Genomic DNA, 23,026 nt, shown 5'->3' on the forward strand with positions numbered 1-23,026 from the left:
GCTATGTTGGTCCCTTTGTCCAGAAGCTATGTTGGTCCCTTTGTCCAGAAGCTATGTTGGTCCCTTTGTCCAGAAGCTATGTTGGTCCCTTTGTCCAGAAGCTATGTTGGTCCCTTTGTCCAGAAGCTATGTTGGTCCCTTTGTCCAGAAGCTATGTTGGTCCCTTTGTCCAGAAGCTATGTTGGTCCTTTGTCCAGAAGCTATGTTGGTCCCTTTGTCCAGAAGCTATGTTGGTCCCTATTGGTCCAGAAGCTATGTTGGTCCTTTGTCCAGAAGCTATGTTGGTCCCTTTGTCCAGAAGCTATGTTGGTCCCTTTGTCCAGAAGCTATGTTGGTCCCTTTGTCCAGAAGCTATGTTGGTCCCTTTGTCCAGCTATGTTGGTCCCTTTGTCCAGCTATGTTGGTCCCTTTGTCCAGAAGCTATGTTGGTCCCTTTGTCCAGAAGCTATGTTGGTCCCTTTGTCCAGAAGCTATGTTGGTCCCTTTGTCCAGAAGCTATGTTGGTCCCTTTGTCCAGAAGCTATGTTGGTCCCTTTGTCCAGAAGCTATGTTGGTCCCTTTGTCCAGAAGCTATGTTGGTCCCTTTGTCCAGAAGCTATGTTGGTCCCTTTGTCCAGAAGCTATGTTGGTCCCTTTGTCCAGAAGCTATGTTGGTCCCTTTGTCCAGAAGCTATGTTGGTCCCTTTGTCCAGAAGCTATGTTGGTCCCTTTGTCCAGAAGCTATGTTGGTCCCTTTGTCCAGAAGCTATGTTGGTCCCTTTGTCCAGAAGCTATGTTGGTCCCTTTGTCCAGAAGCTATGTTGGTCCCTTTGTCCAGAAGCTATGTTGGTCCCTTTGTCCAGAAGCTATGTTGGTCCCTTTGTCCAGAAGCTATGTTGGTCCCTTTGTCCAGAAGCTATGTTGGTCCCTTTGTCCAGAAGCTATGTTGGTCCCTTTGTCCAGAAGCTATGTTGGTCCCTTTGTCCAGAAGCTATGTTGGTCCCTTTGTCCAGAAGCTATGTTGGTCCCTTTGTCCAGAAGCTATGTTGGTCCCTTTTGTCCAGAAGCTATGTTGGTCCCTTTGTCCAGAAGCTATGTTGGTCCCTTTGTCCAGAAGCTATGTTGGTCCCTTTGTCCAGAAGCTATGTTGGTCCCTTTGTCCAGAAGCTATGTTGGTCCCTTTGTCCAGAAGCTATGTTGGTCCCTTTGTCCAGAAGCTATGTTGGTCCCTTTGTCCAGAAGCTATGTTGGTCCCTTTGTCCAGAAGCTATGTTGGTCCCTTTGTCCAGAAGCTATGTTGGTCCCTTTGTCCAGAAGCTATGTTGGTCCCTTTGTCCAGAAGCTATGTTGGTCCCTTTGTCCAGAAGCTATGTTGGTCCCTTTGTCCAGAAGCTATGTTGGTCCCTTTGTCCAGAAGCCCTTTGTCCAGAAGCTATGTTGGTCCCTTTGTCCAGAAGCTATGTTGGTCCCTTTGGTCCCTTTGTCCAGAAGCTATGTTGGTCCCTTTGTCCAGAAGCTATGTTGGTCCCTTTGTCCAGAAGCTATGTTGGTCCCTTTGTCCAGAAGCTATGTTGGTCCCTTTGTCCAGAAGCTATGTTGGTCCCTTTGTCCAGAAGCTATGTTGGTCCCTTTGTCCAGAAGCTATGTTGGTCCCTTTGTCCAGAAGCTATGTTGGTCCCTTTGTCCAGAAGCTTTTGGTCCCTTTGTCCAGAAGCTATGTTGGTCCCTTTGTCCCTTTGTCCAGAAGCTTTGTCCAGAAGCTATGTTGGTCCCTTTGTCCAGAAGCTATGTTGGTCCCTTTGTCCAGAAGCTATGTTGGTCCCTTTGTCCAGAAGCTATGTTGGTCCCTTTGTCCAGAAGCTATGTTGGTCCCTTTGTCCAGAAGCTATGTTGGTCCCTTTGTCCAGAAGCTATGTTGGTCCCTTTGTCCAGAAGCTATGTTGGTCCCTTTGTCCAGAAGCTATGTTGGTCCCTTTGTCCAGAAGCTATGTTGGTCCCTTTGTCCAGAAGCTATGTTGGTCCCTTTGTCCAGAAGCTATGTTGGTCCCTTTGTCCAGAAGCTATGTTGGTCCCTTTGTCCAGAAGCTATGTTGGTCCCTTTGTCCAGAAGCTATGTTGGTCCCTTTGTCCAGAAGCTATGTTGGTCCCTTTGTCCAGAAGCTATGTTGGTCCCTATGTTGTCCCTTTGAAGCTATGTTGGTCCCTTTGTCCAGAAGCTATGTTGGTCCCTTTGTCCAGAAGCTATGTTGGTCCCTTTGTCCAGAAGCTATGTTGGTCCCTTTGTCCAGAAGCTATGTTGGTCCCTTTGTCCAGAAGCTATGTTGGTCCCTTTGTCCAGAAGCTATGTTGGTCCCTTTGTCCAGAAGCTATGTTGGTCCCTTTGTCCAGAAGCTATGTTGGTCCCTTTGTCCAGAAGCTATGTTGGTCCCTTTGTCCAGAAGCTATGTTGGTCCCTTTGTCCAGAAGCTATGTTGGTCCCTTTGTCCAGAAGCTGGTCCCTTTGTCCAGAAGCTATGTTGGTCCCTTTGTCCAGAAGCTATTGGTCCCTTTGTCCAGAAGCTATGTTGGTCCCTTTGTCCAGAAGCTATGTTGGTCCCTTTGTCCAGAAGCTATGTTGGTCCCTTTGTCCAGAAGCTATGTTGGTCCCTTTGTCCAGAAGCTATGTTGGTCCCTTTGTCCAGAAGCTATGTTGGTCCCTTTGTCCAGTTGGTCCCTTTGTCCAAAGCTATGTTGGTCCCTTTGTCCAGAAGCTATGTTGGTCCCTTTGTCCAGAAGCTATGTTGGTCCCCCTTTGTCCAGAAGCTATGTTGGTCCCTTTGTCCAGAAGCTATGTTGGTCCCTTTGTCCAGAAGTTATGTTGGTCCCTTTGTCCAGAAGCTATGTTGGTCCCTTTGTCCAGAAGCTATGTTGGTCCCTTTGTCCAGAAGCTATGTTGGTCCCTTTGTCCAGAAGCTATGTTGGTCCCTTTGTCCAGAAGCTATGTTGGTCCCTTTGTCCAGAAGCTATGTTGGTCCCTTTGTCCAGAAGCTATGTTGGTCCCTTTGTCCAGAAGCTATTTGTCCAGTCCAGAAGCTATGTTGGTCCCTTTGTCCAGAAGCTATTTGGTCCAGAAGCTATGTTGGTCCCTTTGTCCAGAAGCTATGTTGGTCCCTTTGTCCAGAAGCTATGTTGGTCCCTTTGTCCAGAAGCTATGTTGGTCCCTTTGTCCAGATGTTGCCTTTGTCCAGAAGCTATGTTGGTCCCTTTGTCCAGAAGCTATGTTGGTCCCTTTGTCCAGAAGCTATGTTGGTCCCTTTGTCCAGAAGCTATGTTGGTCCCTTTGTCCAGAAGCTATGTTGGTCCCTTTGTCCAGAAGCTATGTTGGTCCCTTTGTCCAGAAGCTATGTTCCCTTTGTCCAGAAGTTCCCCTGTTGTCCCTTTGTCCAGAAGCTATGTTGGTCCCTTTGTCCAGAAGCTATGTTGTTCCCTTTGTCCAGAAGCTATGTTGGTCCCTTTGTCCAGAAGCTATGTTGGTCCCTTTGTCCAGAAGCTATGTTGGTCCCTTTGGTCCCTTTGTCAGAAGCTATGTTGGTCCCTTTGTCCAGAAGCTATGTTGGTCCCTTTGTCCAGAAGCTATGTTGGTCCCTTTGTCCAGAAGCTATGTTGGTATGTTGTTCCCTTTGTCCCTTTGTCCAGAAGCTATGTTGGTCCCTTTGTCCAGAAGCTATGTTGGTCCCTTTGTCCAGAAGTTGGTCCCTTTGTCCAGAAGCTATGTTGGTCCCTTTGTCCAGAAGCTATGTTGTGGTCCCTTTGTCCAGAAGCTATGTTGGTCCCTTTATGTTGGTCCCTTTGAAGCTATGTTGGTCCCTTTGTCCAGAAGCTATGTTGGTCCCTTTGTCCAGAAGCTATGTTGGTCCCTTAGTCCAGAAGCTATGTTGGTCCCTTTGTCCAGAAGCTATGTTGGTCCCTTTGTCCAGAAGCTATGTTGGTCCCTTTGTCCAGAAGCTATGTTGGTCCCTTAGTCCAGAAGCTATGTTGGTCCCTTTGTCCAGAAGCTATGTTGGTCCCTTAGTCCAGAAGCTTGTACAAAGCAATAGCTACACCATTTTTTTGTCAACACTTACCACAACCTGCATGAACATACACACTGAAGCTTGCACAGCATAAAAGGTGGAGAGTCAGACCGTAGCATTCTCTGGGTGATAACTAGTGTTACTTGGCTGTCATTAACTGAGTAATAATTTCATTGTTAGTCCACGTCTGTTGTTTACAAAGCATGTGACAAATACAATTGGATTTGATTTGATTAACACCGTGCAATAAACAGTGGATGTTTCATACTGTACTGAAGCAGGCTATAGGTGATTTCTCCTACAGTATGCCTCACTGTAGGTTTGAGTCATTTACCTTAAAGAGCTCTGTATGGTTTTGGTGGGTTAATGCATTAGATGTACACAGTAACGTATGACATATGTGGATGTTAGAGGCAGGTATGATATGTGATTTATTGCAGGACCTAAGCAAGTAGACTACTATAAAGACAATACAATACCTATTGGGATACATATGTCATACTGTATCTTTTGGGTTTGTGTATGGTTATAAAAAGTAATAATGTTCAATTATTAGTGAGTTATGAGTTTCTTCATTGTTGTAAAATCAGTGATAATCTGTATCATAAGGATCGTAAGGACACAATAACTCCTGTAGTGCTCTGGGTTTATGACAGAGAAGTCATCTTTTAAATGCAGTTTTTCTACTGTTCTTCTGTAGTCCTGAGATTCATAACAAGACCAGCCTAGTGTGTAGAAGTCAATGCTTCTTTCAGTTTGGTTTTGTGTTGCATGACACAATAATTTAAATCCAATACAACATACAACATCTTGTACAATAATACAGTCATATCTATCAAAATAGTTCAGAAATCACATTACCTAAACAATCCAAGCAAAGGCTGTCAAGCCTGTGGTTGTGTATGAGATAAACAGTGTCTTTCGATACCTCAAAGCTTTCTTTGCCAACCAGTTGGCAATTCTTGGATATTACTGATTTGCTTGTTATGGTTTGAAACTCTTTCGTAACTGTACAGTCATTCAGTCAATTCAGTTTGAATATAACTTTTTAGTCGAATACTGCAGAACAGATCCATATTTAGATATACACACTACATTAACAAAAGTATGTGGATATCTGCTCGTCGAACATCTCATTCCAAAATAATGGGCATTAATATGGAGTTGGTCCCCCCTTTGCTGCTATAACAGCCTCCACTCTTCTGGGAAGAGATGTTGGAACATTGCTGCGGGGACATACAATTCAGACGCAAGAGCATTATTGAGGTCGGACACTGATGTTGGGCGATTAGGCCTGGCTCACAGTCAGCGATCCAGTTTATCCCAAAAGTGGTCGGTGGGGTTGAGGTCAGGGCTCTGTGCAGGACAGTCAAGTTCTTCCACACCAATCTTGACAAACCATTTCTGTATGGACCTCGCTTTATGCATGGTGGAATTTGGGATGCTGAAATAGGAAAGGACCTTCCTCAAACTGTTGCCACAAAGTTAGAAGCAAAGAATCATCTAGAATGTCATTGTATGCTGTAGCATTAAGGTTTCGCTTCACTGGAACTAAGGGGCCTAGCCCGAACCATGAAAAACAGCCTCAGACCATTATTCCTCTTCCACCAAACTTTACAGTTGGCACTATGCTTTGAGGCAGGTAGCATTCTCCTGGCATCCAACAAACTCAGATTTGTCCCTTGGACTGCCAGATGGTGAAGAGTAATTTATCACTCCAAAATCCAAAGGCGGCGAGCTTTACACATCTCCAGCCAACGCTTGGCATTGCGTATGGTGATCTTTGACTTGTGTGCGGCTGCTCGGTCATGGAAACCCATTTCATGAAGCTCTCGATTAACAGTTATTGTGCTGACGTTGCATGCAGGGGCAGTTTGGAACTCGATAGTGAGTATTGCAACAGAGGACAGATGATTTTTACATGCTACGCTTCCATTTGAAGGGTGTCCACATACGTTAGTAAATATATATATATATATATATATACAGTGCATTCAGACTCCTTGACTTCTTCCACATTTTGTGATGTTACAACCATGTTCTAAAATGGATCAAATAACCCCCCCCCCCCGTATCAATCTATACACAATACCCTGTAATGATAAAGCAAAAATATGTTTTACGATTTTTTTGCAAATGTATTAAGACTAAGTACTTTGTTGAAGCACCTTTGGCAGTGATTATAGCCTCAAGTCTTCTTGGGTATGACGCCACAAGCTTGGCACATCTGTAATTGAGGAATTTCGCCCATTCTTCTATGCAGATCCTCTGAAGCTCTGACTGGTTGGACGGTATTTTCAGGTCTCTCCAGAGATGTTCGATTGGGTTGAAGTCTGGGCTCTGGTTGGGCCAAACAACGACATTCAGAGACTTGTCCCGAAGCCACTATTGCGGTCACGGCTTTCTTCCTGGGAAGGAGAGGCGGACCAAAACGCAAAACGTTTGAAGTTCATGGTTCTTTAATAAGAGACACTTAACATGAACAAACTACAAAACAATAAAAGTGAAAACCGAAACAGTCCTAACTGGTGCATAAAACACAAAGACAGGAAACAATCACCCACAAAATACCCAAAGAATATGGCTGTCTAAATATGGCTCCCAATCAGAGACAACAATAAACACCTGCCTCTGATTGAGAACCAATCCAGGCAACCATAGACTTACCTAGACACCTGAAAGAACACAACCCCATAAATCTACAAAAATCCCTAGACAAGACAAAACACACAAATCAACCATGTCACACCCTGGCCTAACCAAAATAATAAAGAAAACAAATATAATTAATGCCAGGGTGTGACAATTGAGTTGTCTTGACTGTGTGCTTAGGTTTGTTGTCCTGTTGGAAGGTGAACCTTCACCCCAGTCTGAGGTCCTGAGCGCCCTAAAGCTGGTTTTCATCAAGGATCTCTTTGTACTTCGCTCCGTTCAACTTTCCCTCAATCCTGACTAGGCTCCCGCTGAAAAACATCGCCATAGCATGATGCTGCCACCACCATGCTTCACCGTTGGGATGGTGCCAGGTTCCTCCAGGCGTGATGTTTGTCATTCAGGCCGTAGTTCCATCTTGGTTTCATCAGACCAGAGAATCTTGTTTCTCATGGTCTGAGTTCTTTAGGTGCCTCTTTGCAAAATTCAAGCTGCCTTTAATGTGCCCTTTAATGAGGAGTGACTTCTGTCTGGTTACTCTACCATAAAAGCCTGATTGGTGGAGTGCTGCAGAGATGGTTGTCCATCTGAAAGGTTCTCCCATCGCCGTAGAGTAACTTTGGAGCTCAGTCAGAGTGACAATCGGTTTCTTGGTCACCTCCCTCCTCTTCTCCCCCGATTGCTCAGTTTGGCCGGGCGTCCAGCTCTAGGAAGAGTCTTGGTGGTTCCAAACTTCTTCCATATAAGAGTGATGGAGGCCACTGTGTGCTTGGGGACCTTCAATGCTGTAGACATTTTTTGGTACCCTTCCCCAGATCTGTGCCTCGACACAATCCTGTCTTGGAGCTCCACAGACAATTCCTTTGACCTCATGGCTTGATTTTTGCTCTGACATGCACTGTCAACTGTAGGACCTTATATAGACAGCTGTGTGCCTTTCCAAACCATGTCCGATCAATTGAATTTACCACAGGTGGACTCCAATCAAGTTGTAGAAATATCAATGGAAACAGGATGCACCTGAACTCAGTTTTGAGTCTCGTAGCAAAGGGTCTGAATACTTATAAAAATGTATAATAACCTGTTTTCGCTTTGTCATTATGGAGTACTGTGTGTAGATTGATGAGGGGAAAAAAACATGTCAATCCATTTTAGAATAAGGCTGAAACTTAACAAAATGTGGGAAAAGTCAAGGGGTCTGAAAACCTTCCGAATGCGCTGTATATACAGTACCGTTCAAAAGTTTGTGCACACCTACTCATTATAGCGTTTCTCTTTATTTTTTTACTATTTTCTACATTGTAGAATAATAGTGATGACTTCAAAACGATAAAATACCACATATGGAATCTTGTAGTATTCCACCCTCAAGGGTGTGTGCTCAGTCCCCTCCTGTACTTCCTGTTCACTCATGACTGCACAGCCAGGCACGACTCCAACACCATCATTAAATTTGCCGATGACACAACAGTGGTAGGCCTGATCACAGACAACGATGAGACAGCCTATAGGGAGGAGGTCAGAGACCTGGCCGTGTGGTGTCAGGACAACAACCTCTCCCTCAACGTGATCAAGACAAAGGAGATGATTGTGGACTACAGGAAAAAGAGGACCGAGCACGCCCCCATTCTCATCGACGAGGTTGTAGTGGAGCATGTTGAGAGCTTCAAGTTCCTTGGTGTCCACATCACCTGGGACCAAGCTTCCTGCCATCCAGGAACTCCACCAGGCACTGTCAGAGGAAGGCCCTAAAAATTGTCAAAGACTCCAGCCACCCTAGTCATAGACTGTTCTCTCTGCTACCGCACGGCAAGCGGTACCGGAGCGCCAAGTCTAGGTCCAAGAGGCTTCTAAACAGCTTCTACCCCCAATCATTACATTACATTACATTTAAGTCATTTAGCAGACGCTCTTATCAAGAGCGACTTACAAATTGATGCATTCACCTTATGACATCCAGTGGAACAGTCACTTTACAATAGTGCATCTAAATCTTAAAAGGGGGGGGGTGAGAAGGATTACTTATCCTATCCTAGGTATTCCTTAAAGAGGTGGGGTTTCAGGTGTCTCCGGAAGGTGGTGATTGACTCCGCTGTCCTGGCGTCGTGAGGGAGTTTGTTCCACCATTGGGGGGCCAGAGCAGCGAACAGTCTTGACTGGGCTGAGCGGGAACTGTACTTCCTCAGTGGTAGGGAGGCGAGCAGGCCAGAGGTGGATGAACGTAAGACTCCAGAACATCTAATCAAATGGATACCCAGACTATTTGCATTGCCGCCCCCCCTTTTACACCAGTGCTACTCTCTGTTGTTAATATCTATGCATAGTCACTTTAATAACTCTACCTACATGTACATATTACCTCAACTAACCGGTGCCCCCACACATTGACTCTGTACCGGTGCACCCTGTATATAGTCTTGCTATTGCTATTTTACTGCTGCTCTTTAATTACTTGTTACTTTTATTTCTTGTTCTTACTCATATTATTTTTATTTTTAAGCTGAATTGTTGGTTAGGGGCTCGTAAGTAAGCATTTCACAATAAAGTCTACACTATTGTCTTCACTATTATTCTACAATGTATAAAATAGTAACAATAAAGAAAACCCTTGAATGAGTAGTTGTGTTCAAACTTTTGATTGGTCCTGTATATATGGCTCTGGTGCATAATGTTCTGCTCAGACTCCAATCTTTCATCCCATGTAGAAAGAGACTTGTGTTCTCTGTAAACATCATTTGGCATATGCAGCTATTGATAGGACTCATAATGCACTCCTCACAGCAAGGCTTTCTCTTTGAACTCTGATCCTTGATGGTTGCACTAGAAGCTCTGCTCTGTGTACGATTGCTCTGCTCTGTGTATGATTGATTTTACCTGCTCTAGCTTATACTCTCCCTGCACTTTCCTGATCACTGGTCAGTAGCACTTGTCTCGCTCACAAAGATTGTACATTTTTGAAGACTGAAATAAATAATACACACATTTTTCTTGACAGCATGTTCTCTCTGCCTCTGTCATATTGCTTCTCAAATGGCACCCTTTTCCCTTGACCAAAGTAGTCAACTACAGGGAATAGGGTGTCATTTGGAACGGGCCCCACATCTCCAGCAACAATGCACACTGAACACATTGTAACCGATCTCTACAGTGTTTATTGACTTCTACCAGCATCACATGCTGAGTTGTTCTGTTGTGTGCAGGTTTCACAGTGGTGTTTCTCAACCTCTGGCAGTAGACTGGCTCACCCCGCTCTTAACGTGCAGTCACGTTAACACTATTGGTCCATTCTCACTTCTCTAAAGGTTTGGCCTCTTGTTGCCAGCATACTTCAATGGATTCGATGTCTTAGTGATGTCCCAGCTAACAATTCTGGGGAGAGAGAACATTTTTTGTATTGTTGCCCATATGTGATGTGATCACCAGAAAGAATGCAAGAAAATGGAGTCTGGTTTAGCGGTTTAATGTTTAGTGGATTAGATTTCCACTCCTATTGTTTTTAAACATACAGTAAGCATGTCATAGTCAGGAATTGGTGGATGATTGACTGACTGTTGTGTACTTTATGTGCAGGCCAATAGCATTTAGTATTCTTCTTTAAAAGGCTGTGTGCATTTTGTGGGGCTTCATTTCTGCCGAGGCCATGATGGAGGGAGTCGCAGCGCGAGTCTTCCTCCTTGGACTGCTGCTGGCCTGTGTTCCCACGGCACTGACCAGTAAGGTAGGATCATGTACAGGCCACAGGGGGCAGGGCACTCCATCAGGGATGATATTTTGTTTTGTTGATCAGCCTAAATGCGATTGTGACTGTATGTTTTTGTGTGGTTACATAAGTTCAGGTTTGTTTATTGAGCACACTTTTGGGTGCGCAGAGAGCACAAAATAGAAATATTCAAGATCACCTCAAATGTTATGGGTTAGATTGAGCCAGACTGTGTTAGACTGAGACAAGTGTCATAAAATTGACGTGGAAATGAACACCAGGGACACCTGAAGTCAATATTAAATGAGTCATTCTTTATTATGACAAACTGGAGAGGTTCCAACAAACTTAATACACCATAGTACACGTCGGTTGGGAGCTCCACTGAGGCAGTACAGTTAGTTCTCTTATATACTGCTTACCAGTGGTGGAAAAAGTACCCAATTGTCATCCTTGAGTAAAAGTAAAGATAACTTAACACTTTCATACGTACCATCACACGGGTGTGTTCGTTCTACAGTGGTCCCTGAAGCGTACGATCACACCCGTGTGATTAGAACGCTTATTTAGAACGCTTATTTAGAACGCTTATTTAGAACGCTTATTTAGAACGCTTGTTTAGAATGGCCAGTTTCGAATGACGCAACAATCAGCATTTGAGCTGGCCACACTTTTTTCGTAAACTATTTACACAAACACAGTCCTTATAAAGTGATGTCCGGAATGTGAGCAGTTTATTTTTGGATGCAATGTTCAGATATTAACTGAAGTACCTAAAGCATAACGCAATCGTCCAAACTGGAAAATGTAGGCTACATTTGTCCTAGCCCTCAGTGGATAACTGAGGAAAGATTGACACAACACAAGCGTCATATTTTCTAACTCTCGGCTGACATAAACTACAATATGAATTAGCTAATAGCAATTACATTTTTATAATTCATCACATCATGGGTGAGCTCACCATTGATGGAAATAATTGAGTAAAACACTTTCTAGAAATCGAAAGTAATCCGAAGATGATAAGTTTCAGTGCTCAGCCATGCTTTTTTCCTCCCAGAAACCAAAGATAATAAGAGAAGACGAGATGAATTTGGTCTGTTTGTAGTTTCCATGTTGAAGGGGTGTGTTGTCTATCATCGTTCACATCCTGCCATTCACTTCCTGAAGTTCTCAAAAAATGAGTGAACCCTTACTTACCTCATTTTGTTATAGCATCTTTGGCCCGACAGACGATTACGTGAAACCCAGAATGCATTATATGTCAACAAATATGGCTCCACACATAGCTGGGATAAGCTTAGCTCATCGTAATCAGTACAACCTTCAAAAAAGTATTTTACACACATACTATGTGCCCATTACAATCTATGCAAGAATCGTAATGCATGATTTATCACCGATACTTGAAGAAAACAGTAAATATATAAATAATTACCACACAAAACATTTTCTGATAGTGATTTATTGATACAAATGGCGCGTACAGGCAGTCATTCACGTAACCTCTCACTCCCAATGAGCCATTCAGTGTTGTGGTTTATGTATGTAGCTAGTGAGCTAAGCTGTAGCATTAGCAATGTCTTTCAAAAGGAGACAACTCACAAATGCGGAAATTCTTGAGATTTAAAATAGTTCTGACAATGAGTCTGAAAGTCAGGAATCAGATTCTGAGTGACAGTGAGGAGCTGCCCCCCAGTCATTGAGAACCCTGAATCGGAAGACCCCTTATCCACTGACAAAGTCCTAGTTCCCTTTGAAGATGCTGGTGGTGATGGAGGCAGACTGACAGTGGATGAAGAACAGGAGTTCTGTGGTAGCTGAAAGGCTGCCAGCCATTTCACCCCTCCTGGCTCTGCTGTTTGTTTTGATGAGTCCCAGTCTGGAGTGCAACACCCCTTGCCATTTCCATCTGAGGCAGGGAGACATAGCAGAGACCAATCACTATGCTTTGGAGCTACAGGAGAAGAGAGAGCCAGGAGTGGGCGGGACAACCACAATTATTGAAATGTATACCTTCCTGGTGCCAGTCCTTCTCATGGGGATAGTAAAGAAGAACTCCCTAAGAGAATACTGGAGCACAGATCCTATGTTTGCAAGTCCCTTCTTTGCCAACCTCTTTTCCCAAGACTGCTTCCTCGTTCTGCTGCGATGACTGCATTTCATCAACAATGCTACTGCCATCCTACATGACCCGTTAAACTGACATGACAAACGAGACATCCATGTCCTCTCCACTGTCCATACATCAACCATCTCGGCCACAGGGAAGGTGGACCACCGGACGGGAGAGAGAAAAAGCAAGCCAGACTGCGTGCTTGACTGTAGCCTCAAAATGGGGGCAGTGGATAAGGCGGACATGATGAACAACTTTGTGGAATGTACTCAGAAAACAACCAAGTGGTATAAGAAAATGTATATTTTTAAATTCCAGGGTAGCTTCAAAATACAACTTTGTTTTACAAAGCTAATAGAATAATGGAGCTAGCTACCTAAGCATTGAATATAACACCATAAAGGTTATGAAATGAGTAACGTAGCCTCGCGTGTCCGCGGTTATAAGGAATATACACAAAAATATTATGCTACAGTAGAAACGGCATAATAGGACATGCAGAAACTATTACAACGTAATAAGGCAATTACTTTGATAGAAATGCACACATTTCCAAAGTTGTTATTGGTAACGAAAACAACTATGTTGTGGTTATTCTTCTTATTATTTCTCTTATTATTATTCTCATTATAATAAGAAGGATTGCTATTATCATTATTAGACTTAGTAGGCTAGTAGCCTTGTATAATCTATCCACCATCGAGCTGTGAGAGCACGTCCTGTTATAGCAGTCACTCAGACCTTCTTCAATGCATCTCATTAATTAATGTCATCCAACACCATATGAGCCATTCATGCCTTTAAAAACAATAAAGCATTTAATTTTGATATTGAAATAACAAAGACAAATAATTCAAGGTGATACACACATCTCCTCTATGTGGAAGCTAGGTGAATTGCAACAGCATGTACCGTGTACCATTACCTCGTAACATGGCAGAGACTCGCGCTTGAGCCTTTTACTCTCGGTTTTTGTCCACCAGCTTCAAACAGCTGTAAAAACTGTATATGAATTTCTACAATTTATAGTTGGTTTGAGGTTTTCAAGTAATTCAAATTTGTAGCTATTGATATTTTTAAATATTATCCCATGTAACATTGTGTAAATTACTGATGGTCCCTAACTAACCCCATAGGGATATCCAAAGTCAAATCGAACGTACCTCTGGCATTAAAATGAGGAATTGATTATTACTTGGGTGAGTGGGTAGGAAAAGGAAAACTGTGGTATACCCTTAATTCTGTGACAGAATTTATTTTCCTAATCATCTCACAAATCTCAGTTTTAGACAAGACTGACTTTATAAGCACAATTATCCTATTGACACTTTGCTGTCAATTTTGACACGAGAATCAATGTTTCTGACTCGAAGCCACATAGTCCGTTTTCAACCAGATACATTGTTTTTCTTCAATTCTTTAAATCACGTGTCAAACTCATTCCACAAAGGGCTGAGTCTGTGGGTTTTCGCTCCACCCTCGTACTTGATAGACGAATTAAGGTCAGTAATTAGTGTCGAAATCCTCTCACCTGGTTGGCCAGTCCTCTTCCCGGCGCAGTCAGAAGAGGATTGGCCAACCCTCATAGCCTGGTTCATCTCTAGGTTTCTTCCTAGGTTTTGGCCTTTCTATGGAGTTTTTCCTAGCCAACGTGCTTCAACACCTGCATTGCTTGCTGTTTGGGGTTTTAGGCTGGGTTTCTGTACAGCACTTTGAGATATCAGCTGATGTACGAAGGGCTATATAAATAAATGTGATGTGATTTGATTTGATTTGATTGGTCTATGTCTTAATTGAAAGGAAAAAACAAAAACCCGCAGACAGTCGACCCTCCGTGGAATGAGTTTGACACCCCTGCTTTAAGTAATTGCTCAAAAGGCCAATGTTTTGAATGCATTTTTCATTCCTAAATAACTGCATCAAGCCTATGCCTGATTAGGAAGACATTAGGATCAGTCATGGGTTAACATTAAATCGTTTACAAGGTTCAGCAAGGCACATCCGCAGGTCAGTCATAGGGTGTATTTTGTTAGTCCAACGGAGGAATTTGGTAGTCCAACGGAGGAATTTGGGTTTGGCGGATGCAAGGCAAATGCTACCTGCCCAAATGCATAGTGCCAATTGTAAAGTTTGGTGGAGGAATGTTTTTCATGGTTCGGGCTACGTCCCTTAGTTCTAGTGAAGGGAAATCTGAAGTCTACAGCGTACAATTACATTCTTGACAATTCTGTGCTCCCAACATTGAGGCAACAGTTTGAGGAAGGTGTCACAATCGTTGGAAGCATACTCGGACCAACGTGCAGCGTGATCTGGGTTCCACATCTGTTTAATTTAAAGTAAGTGAACCACACAATAAAGAATAAACTAAACGTAATGACAATGGAGTGCTAACTACACATAAATAATATCCCACAAACACAGGTGGGAAAACCAGCTACTTAAACATGATCCCCAATTAGAGACAACGATTACCAACTGTCTATAATTGGGAATCATACAAATCACCAACATAGAAAATAAACTAGAACACCAATAGAACTAAATTAACTAGATCACCTTCAGTCACGCCCTGACCTAAAACACCATAGAGAAACAATGGCTCTCTATGGTCAGGGCGTGACACTACCCCCCCCCCCCGCAAAGGTGTGGACACCGGCCGCAAAACCTGAAACCAAATGGGGAGGGTAGGGGGGGTGATTAGTGTCGGTGGTGGCTCAAGAGCGGGGCGAAGAACCCACTCCTCCCGCGGATACGCCATGGACCCAGGCTGAACACTGTGCCTGGACTGGACCTTGGTGCCGAGAAAGGCTCCTGCCATGGATCGGGACTGGACGCCGTGTCTGGACTGGGCATTGGCGCAGAGAGCTTCTGCCATGGAGGAGGTTTCGGACCGTTGACTGTCGCTGGAGGTTCCGGGCCGCGGACCGTCTCAGGAGGTTCCGGGCCGCGGACTGTCTCAGGAGGTTCCGGACCGTGGCCCATCTCAGGAGGTTCCGGACTGTGGACCGTCATTGTCGCCGGAAGCTCTGGACAGTGAAGGCGCACTGGGACCCTGATGCGTGGGGCCGGCACAGGTGGTATCGGATTGGTGACACGCACTTCAGGATGAGTGCGAGGAGCAGGCACAGGATGTACCGGACTGGGGAAGCACACTGGAGGCCTGATGCGTGGAGCCGGCACAGGTGGTACCGGACTGGAGACACGCACTGGAAGCCTAGTGCGTGGAGCTGGCACAGGACGTACTGGGCTGTGGAGATGTACTGGAGACCTGGTGCGTATAGCCGGCATCAATGGTACCGGTTCGATGACACACTTCGCACGGCAAGTGCGGGGAGCTGGCACAGGACACACTGGGCTGTGGAGGCCCACTGGAGACCTGCCGCGTCAAGCCGGCTCAAATTGTACCGGAACAATGAAACACTTCGCATGGTGAGTATGGGGAGCTAGCACAGGACGTACTGGGCTGTGGAAGCGTACATCTGGGCGAGTGCGAGGAGCAGGCACAGGACGTACCGGACTGAGGAGGCGCAATGGAGGCCTGATGCTTGGGACCGGCACAGATTGCACCGGACTGGTAACACGCTCCTCCAAACGCCTGCGTTTCCGCATACTCCCCGCCAACTCCCAGGCGGGCTGTGGCACTCTCCCTGGGTCGACTGACCACCTCTCTACCTCCTCCCATGTTGTCTCTGGTTCACACCTTGGCTCCGCCGACCACCCCGTGTGCACCCCCCAAAAATATTTTCAGGCTGTCTTTTGGGCTTTCCTTGTGGCCTCGTCGTTGCTGTCCTCCATCATAACCTTCCGTCTGCCGCAACCTGCCCAGGAAGGATCTCCTGTCCTTCCATTATTTCCTCCCATGTCCAATTTATTTTCCCCATCGTGGCCCACTGCTTGGTCCCTGGTGGTGGGATATTCTGTCACGATCCTTGGAAGCATACTCGGACCAACGTGCAGCGTGATCTGAGTTCCACATCTTTTTTATTTAAAGTAAGTGAACCGCACAACAAAACAATAAAGAATAAACGAAACGTGACGACAATGGAGTGCTAACATGCAACTACACGTCAATAATATCCCGTAAACACGATTACCAGTTGCCTCTAATTGGAATCATACAAATCTCCAACATAGAAAATAAACTAGAAGACCACATTGAAATAAAAAAAACTAGATCACCCCCTATGGTGTTGTAGGTCAGGGCGTGACAGAAGGCCCTTTCCTCTTTCAGCATGACAATGCCCCGTGCACAAAGCGAGGTCGATACAGAAATGGTTTGTTGAGATCGGTGTCCAAGAACTTGACTGGCCTGCACGGAGTCTTGACCTACCCTTACCGTAACCTTAACCCTAGCCCTAACCCTAACAGTAACCGTATCAAGCAGTTGCTTAACAACCAATAGTCAGTTGCTTATCAACAGTTTATTGATTATATGACCATCTGTAGAGCATCTACAGGTGGAAAATCCAAATAAAGTGTGACCGCATGTCCTCTTATCGCTCCACCCACCAGCTTCCTCAGATCATATGTCACACAGAAACTCCTGTAGTGCTGTGGGTTGATGAGAGAGAAGGGGCTTTATCTTCCAACTGCCCAGTTTGGCTGCTGTTCTTCAGGTGTTCTGAGATTCCTAACAAGAACAGCCTACTGCTTAAAAATCTATACTTCTTTCAATTAGTTTTTGTTTTGTGTGACACAATAATTTCAATTTCACTATATTACAATAATATCTATCAAAATAGTTCAGGAATCACTTGAACCAAACAATCCAAGTGAAAGCTCTAAAGCCTGTGATTGTGAGTCTGTCACTACTACACTGAACAAAAATATAATGCAACATGCAACAATTTCAAAGATTTTACTGAGTTACAGTTCAAGGAAATCAGACAATTTAAAGTAATTTAGTAGGAGCTAATCTACAGATTTCATGTGTCTGGGAATACAGATATGCGTCTGTTGGTCACAAATACCTTTAAAAAAAGGTAGGGGCATGGATCAGAATCCAGTCAGTATCTGGTGTGACTACCATTTGCCCCATGCAGCGTGACACTTCTCCTTCGCATAGAGTTGATCAGGCTGTTGATTGTGGCCTGTGGAATGTTGGTGGGAACTGGAACACGCTGTCGTACATGTCGATCCATAGCATTCCAAACATGCGTAATATGTGGCATGTCTATATCTGGTGAGTATGCAGGCCATGGAAGAACTGGGACATTTTCAGTTTCAAAGAATCGTGTCTAGAGCCTTGCTACATGGGGCCATGTGGTAGGTAGTGGCAAGCGGCAGGTAGCCTAGTGGTTATTGAATTGGGCCAGTAATCAAATGGTTGCTGGATTGAATCCCCAAGCTGACAAGGTAAAAATCTGTCGTTCTGCCTCTGAGCAAAGCAAGGCACTGTTCCATACAAAATGTGAGATTTTTTTTTCTTGCTTAGGGAAAATGTCTGGATCTTTTATTTCAGCTCATGAAACATCAGACCAACACTTTACATATTGTGTTTTCTGTTCAGTATACAGTTGACAATTCTTGGAAATGACTGATTTGCTTGTTATGGTTTGTAATCCCAATCGTTACTGTACAGTAGTTCAATCAATTCAGTTTGAGACTTGGGTTCTTTGTGAACAGCATTTGGCCTGTGCAGCTATTGACAGGACTCATCATGCGCTACACACAGCAAGGGTTTCTCTTTGTGACAGTTGCAGTAGTGGTGTTTCTCAACCTCTGGTCCGTAGACTTGCTGACCCCTCTCTAACCCCATAAATGAGAAGGGTTACGGGAAACCCCTCCCCCTCATATGAAGTCAGGATAATCTATTGACTGACTGTTGTGTACTCTATGCTTGATGGTCAATAGCATCCTGTGTTCTTTAAAAGTCTGTTTGTGTTTTGTGGGGCTTCATTTCTGACAAGACGATGATGGAGGGAGTCACAGTGTGAGTAGGCCACATTGGCCTGCTGCTGGACTGTGTTACCACTGCACCACCAATAAGGCAGGGTCACGCACAGGTCACAGCGGGAGGGCACTGGTCAGGGATTATATTTTGTTTTGCTTTGTTGATCAGCCTGCATTCGATTGGGACTGTGTTTTTGTGTGTGGTTACATCAGGTCAGATGTGTCTTTTGGCATAGATGTTGCTCTCCGGTTTTGTCATGAAACTTGGTTGAATTTATTCTGCAAATGTGTGACTGTTGTCTTCTTGTTTCTCAACCTTATACTGTATATTACGGTGGCAAATTAACTAATTGGTTATAGAGCAAACAACTTAAAGAGCAAACAATGTAATTGTCACAACACATACGTGCTAATATTTTTTTCTTCAGGCTTGGCTTCTCCAGTAATTTTACCCACGCACCGATACTGCAAATAAGGAAGCATTAGATAGGCTAACCTATTAAACAATCAAACAAAGATCTGCTAACCTATTAATATCACAAACAGAACCGGAGTTATAACCAGTTTTAGGAGGACATGTCATTTTTGTAATGGTTTTCCCCCACTGCCCATCCTTCTCCTGACAGTATGGCCTGCTCCGCTCCTTCTCCTGACAGTATGGCCTGCTCCGCTCCTTCTCCTGACAGTATGGCCTGCTCCGCTCCTTCTCCTGACAGTATGGCCTGCTCCGCTCCTTCTCCTGACAGTATGGCCTGCTCCGCTCCTTCTCCTGACAGTATGGCCTGCTCCGCTCCTTCTCCTGACAGTATGGCCTGCTCCGCTCCTTCTCCTGACAGTATGGCCTGCTCCGCTCCTCCTCCTGACAGTATGGCCTGCTCCGCTCCTCCTCCTGACAGTGTGGCCTGCTCCGCTCCTTCTCCTGACAGTATGGCCTGCTCCGCTCCTTCTCCTGACAGTATGGCCTGCTCCGCTCCTTCTCCTGACAGTATGGCCTGCTCCGCTCCTTCTCCTGACAGTATGGCCTGCTCCGCTCCTTCTCCTGACAGTATGGCCTGCTCCGCTCCTTCTCCTGACAGTATGGCCTGCTCCGCTCCTTCTCCTGACAGTATGGCCTGCTCCGCTCCTTCTCCTGACAGTATGGCCTGCTCCGCTCCTTCTCCTGACAGTATGGCCTGCTCCGCTCCTTCTCCTGACAGTATGGCCTGCTCCGCTCCTTCTCCTGACAGTATGGCCTGCTCCGCTCCTTCTTCTGTCAGTTGAAGGTGTAGTGCCCAGCTGATAATCATCCCGATAATTGTCTCGAAACTGAACAGAAACTATACAGAAACGAATTTCACACATATAACAACATATTACATTTATTAAGTAAAGTGTGATGTGGAGAATGGGTGAGTTGATGAGCGAGGGGAAGAGAACAATGCACAACTATGTAATCACCAATAGAAGAGTGGACCATTCCATCATATTGATCCATTCTAATTATAATCTTAAATTGGTATGTACCCTATATCAGTCTACTGAATCAAAGGAGTCTTATCAGTCTACTCTGGCCTACTTGGGGTAGGCTATACAGTGAGATTGTGCGTAATTGTACATGCTGAACTGCTTTCAATATCTGGGAAAATATCCACACTGGCCAGCAGGTGAGTAAGTGTCGGAGAATGTGATGATAGGGTTTGTGGAACCTTAAATTGGCAAGGGAAGAAATGTCACTGTCATTGGCAAACAATTTGCTTGCAAAGAAAACAAGTGTGGCTGGCCCCATGTCGTTAGAAAAAGAAGCTGTTACCATGTTCCAACACATGCTTTCTGTTTCATAGTTTATTTAATGACTTATTTTACATATAGTCTGCAGTAACATACACTAATGGAAATGCTATTGTTATTTTAAATAAAATACAAATCTTATTCTAATGTTATCTAAGGTCTTCGTAAACAGACCCAAATGATTATTTTTGCGATAGCATATATGAAATATATGAATTACACTGTTAGATAGTTGCAGTCAGACTGCTCATTAGCTTGAAGGGGGGTCCATCTAGTGTTCTGTTAGACAGGTAACTCTTTATCCACAATATAGCAGGGGGTGTTAAGCCATAACACATACGTTTTGATGTCAAGCAAAGAGGCACTGAGTTTGAAGGTAGGTCTTGAAATACATTCTTGAAATACATCCACAAGTACACCTCCAATTGACTCAGATGATGTCAATTAGCCTATCAGAAGCTTCTAAAGCCATGCCATCATTTTCTGGAATTTTCCAAGATGTTTAAAGGCACAGTCAACTTAGTGTATATAAACTTCTGACCCACTGGAATTGTGATACAGTGAATTTTAAGGGAAATAATATGTCTGTAAACCATTGTTGTAAAAATTGCTTCTGTCATGCACAAAGTAGATGTCCTAACTGACTTGCCAAAACTATAGTTTGTTAACATGAAATTTGTGGAGTGGTTGAAAAATGAGTTTTAATGACTCCAACCTAAGGGTATGTAAACTTCTGACTTCAACTGTAAATGGAAACAGAATGCGCCTGAGCTAAATTTCAAGTCTCATAGCAAAGGGTATGAATACTTATGTAAAGAAGCTATTTCAGTTTTTTAAGTTTAATAGATTTGTAAAAATGTTTTTAAAAAAACGGTTTTCACTCTGTAAATATGGGGTATTGTGTGTAGATTGATGAGGGAAAAATGTATTTATTCCATTTTAGAGTAAGGCTGTAACGTAACAGCATGGAAAAAGTCAAGGGGTCTGAATACTTTCCGAATGCGCTGTATAGACATCGGTGAACATCTAGACATGACAGCATATACAAAAAAGAGAAAGAGAAATATGTCATACAGTTAAAAAATGTTTTATCGGTTTCCCAAAAGTAATTTAAGGCTAAGTTCATCATTAGAGCCTTCGTAGCAGCATCGTTAAATTTCTGAGCTGTTTTTCAAAACCATTGTCATTCATTTTGCACTTTAAAACGCTTGTAAGCCAACGCCTGCCTCAGTCCACTTATATAACAGCTAAGTATGTAGATAGATGCCAATCTCTCGAGTGACACAGTGGTTTAAGGCACCGCACCTCAGTGCTAGAGGAGTCACTACAGACCCTGGTTCGAACCTGGGCTGTATCACAACCGGGAGTTCCATAGGGGGGTGCATAATAGGCCCAGCGTTGTCCAGATTAGGGGAGGGTTTGTAAGATTAGAATTTGTTCTTAACTGACTTGCCTAGTTAAATAAAGGAAAACAAATCAAACTTCAAATACACTTTTATTTAATATTATTCTTTAACTTGTATTTTTGGATAAGATGGAGATGTGAATCCATCATATTCATTTTAAACTTGTAGACTCCCTTTAAAACATCCAATGCTTGTCTATTTTTTGTTGAATCCTGGGATAAATTTAAACAATAGCTGTTGATGACTTCTGTTACAACCTGGCTCAAGATTGTAACAAACAATGGGAAACCACACACTGAGTAAAGGAATAACAATATTAATTTATTCCATAAATAAAGAAAACACTCACAACAATAATCAGTTGAGGCATGAAGGTCAGTAAGTTAGCTGCCAAAGCCACAACTAAACAACAAAAGTTATGCATTGAGAGAGGAATATCTTTATAAATGGGGAAACAGTGGCTTTATGCCACAGCTGAGCTTTCACAGGTGTGCCCCATCAGCACTGACGACCCCTCCCAGCTCCGCCCACAAATCTCCTGCAGGAAGTAAGCACAGCAAAACCCAGTAGAGGGAGCAGGGAGGGGCCGTCACACTTCCAAAATGCTATATAGGCCTACAAAGCTTCATTGCCCATTTGCTCTCTTGAAACTACCCTTTGGAATGACTTCTCAACAATTGTTCTCACAATAGCACATTGGTTATGGTCAGTGACAAATATCAAGCCTAAGCCTGGCTTGGCTAAAACTGTGGATGGGAGACCAAAGGGATAGCTGTAGATAGATCAGCTCTACAGTAAGAGGTGTGGCCCAGTCTTCTGGTGGATATTATGTTGAAGATCTGACTTTGTGCCAAAAGGTACACATTCAACATATTTTATACAAGGTTTGTCTATGTTGAAATTTGGTTACCATGATGACATAATCAGGTGGTTGAAATTTTACCCTCAAAACAACAGTTCACGTTGAAGAATTTTTTTCAAATCCAATGTATTTTCTATGTCGATTCCACGTCACAATACTTTGCCAAATTATTTTGAAACAGCATTGATTTACCAGTGGGATGTTCTCTCTGCCTCTGCTGTATTGCTTATCTAATCCAAGTTTACACCCCAAATTTGCACCCTATTGCCTAAAGAAGTGCATTACCTTACCGAAAGCAATATATAGAAAATAGGGTGCCATTTGAGACGGGCCCCAAATCTCCAGCACCAATGCACACTGAACACATTGTAACCGATCTCTGCAGTGTTTATTGACTTCTACCAGCAACACATGCTGAGTTGTTCTGTTGTGTGCAGGTTTCACAGTGGAGTTTCTCAACCTTTAGTCTGTGGACTGGCTGACCCCTCTCTATCCCCATAAATGAGAAGGGTTACGGGAAACCCATCCCCTCATCTAAAGTCATTTTAAAACTATTGATCTTTTCTCAGTTTTCTAAAAGTTTTGAACTCTTGTTACCAT

The 23,026-nt window shown here is 43.8% G+C and overlaps 1 protein-coding gene and 1 long non-coding RNA gene across 2 annotated transcripts in view; one reads left to right on the forward strand and one right to left on the reverse strand.

Moving 5' to 3' along the window:
- LOC127910360 (uncharacterized) overlaps positions 1-23,026 on the reverse strand; it is a 295,811-nt gene that overhangs the window by 217,268 nt on the left and 55,517 nt on the right. The gene's annotated exons all lie outside the window — the stretch shown is intronic.
- On the forward strand, positions 3,397-4,303 carry LOC127910361 (uncharacterized). The gene is made up of 2 exons (XR_008074542.1): positions 3,397-3,525; positions 3,881-4,303. It is a non-coding gene; the product is annotated as an uncharacterized LOC127910361 (long non-coding RNA).

The sequence above is a fragment of the Oncorhynchus keta genome, chromosome 21 (assembly GCF_023373465.1).
Source record: "Oncorhynchus keta strain PuntledgeMale-10-30-2019 chromosome 21, Oket_V2, whole genome shotgun sequence".
Taxonomy (NCBI): domain Eukaryota; kingdom Metazoa; phylum Chordata; class Actinopteri; order Salmoniformes; family Salmonidae; genus Oncorhynchus; species Oncorhynchus keta.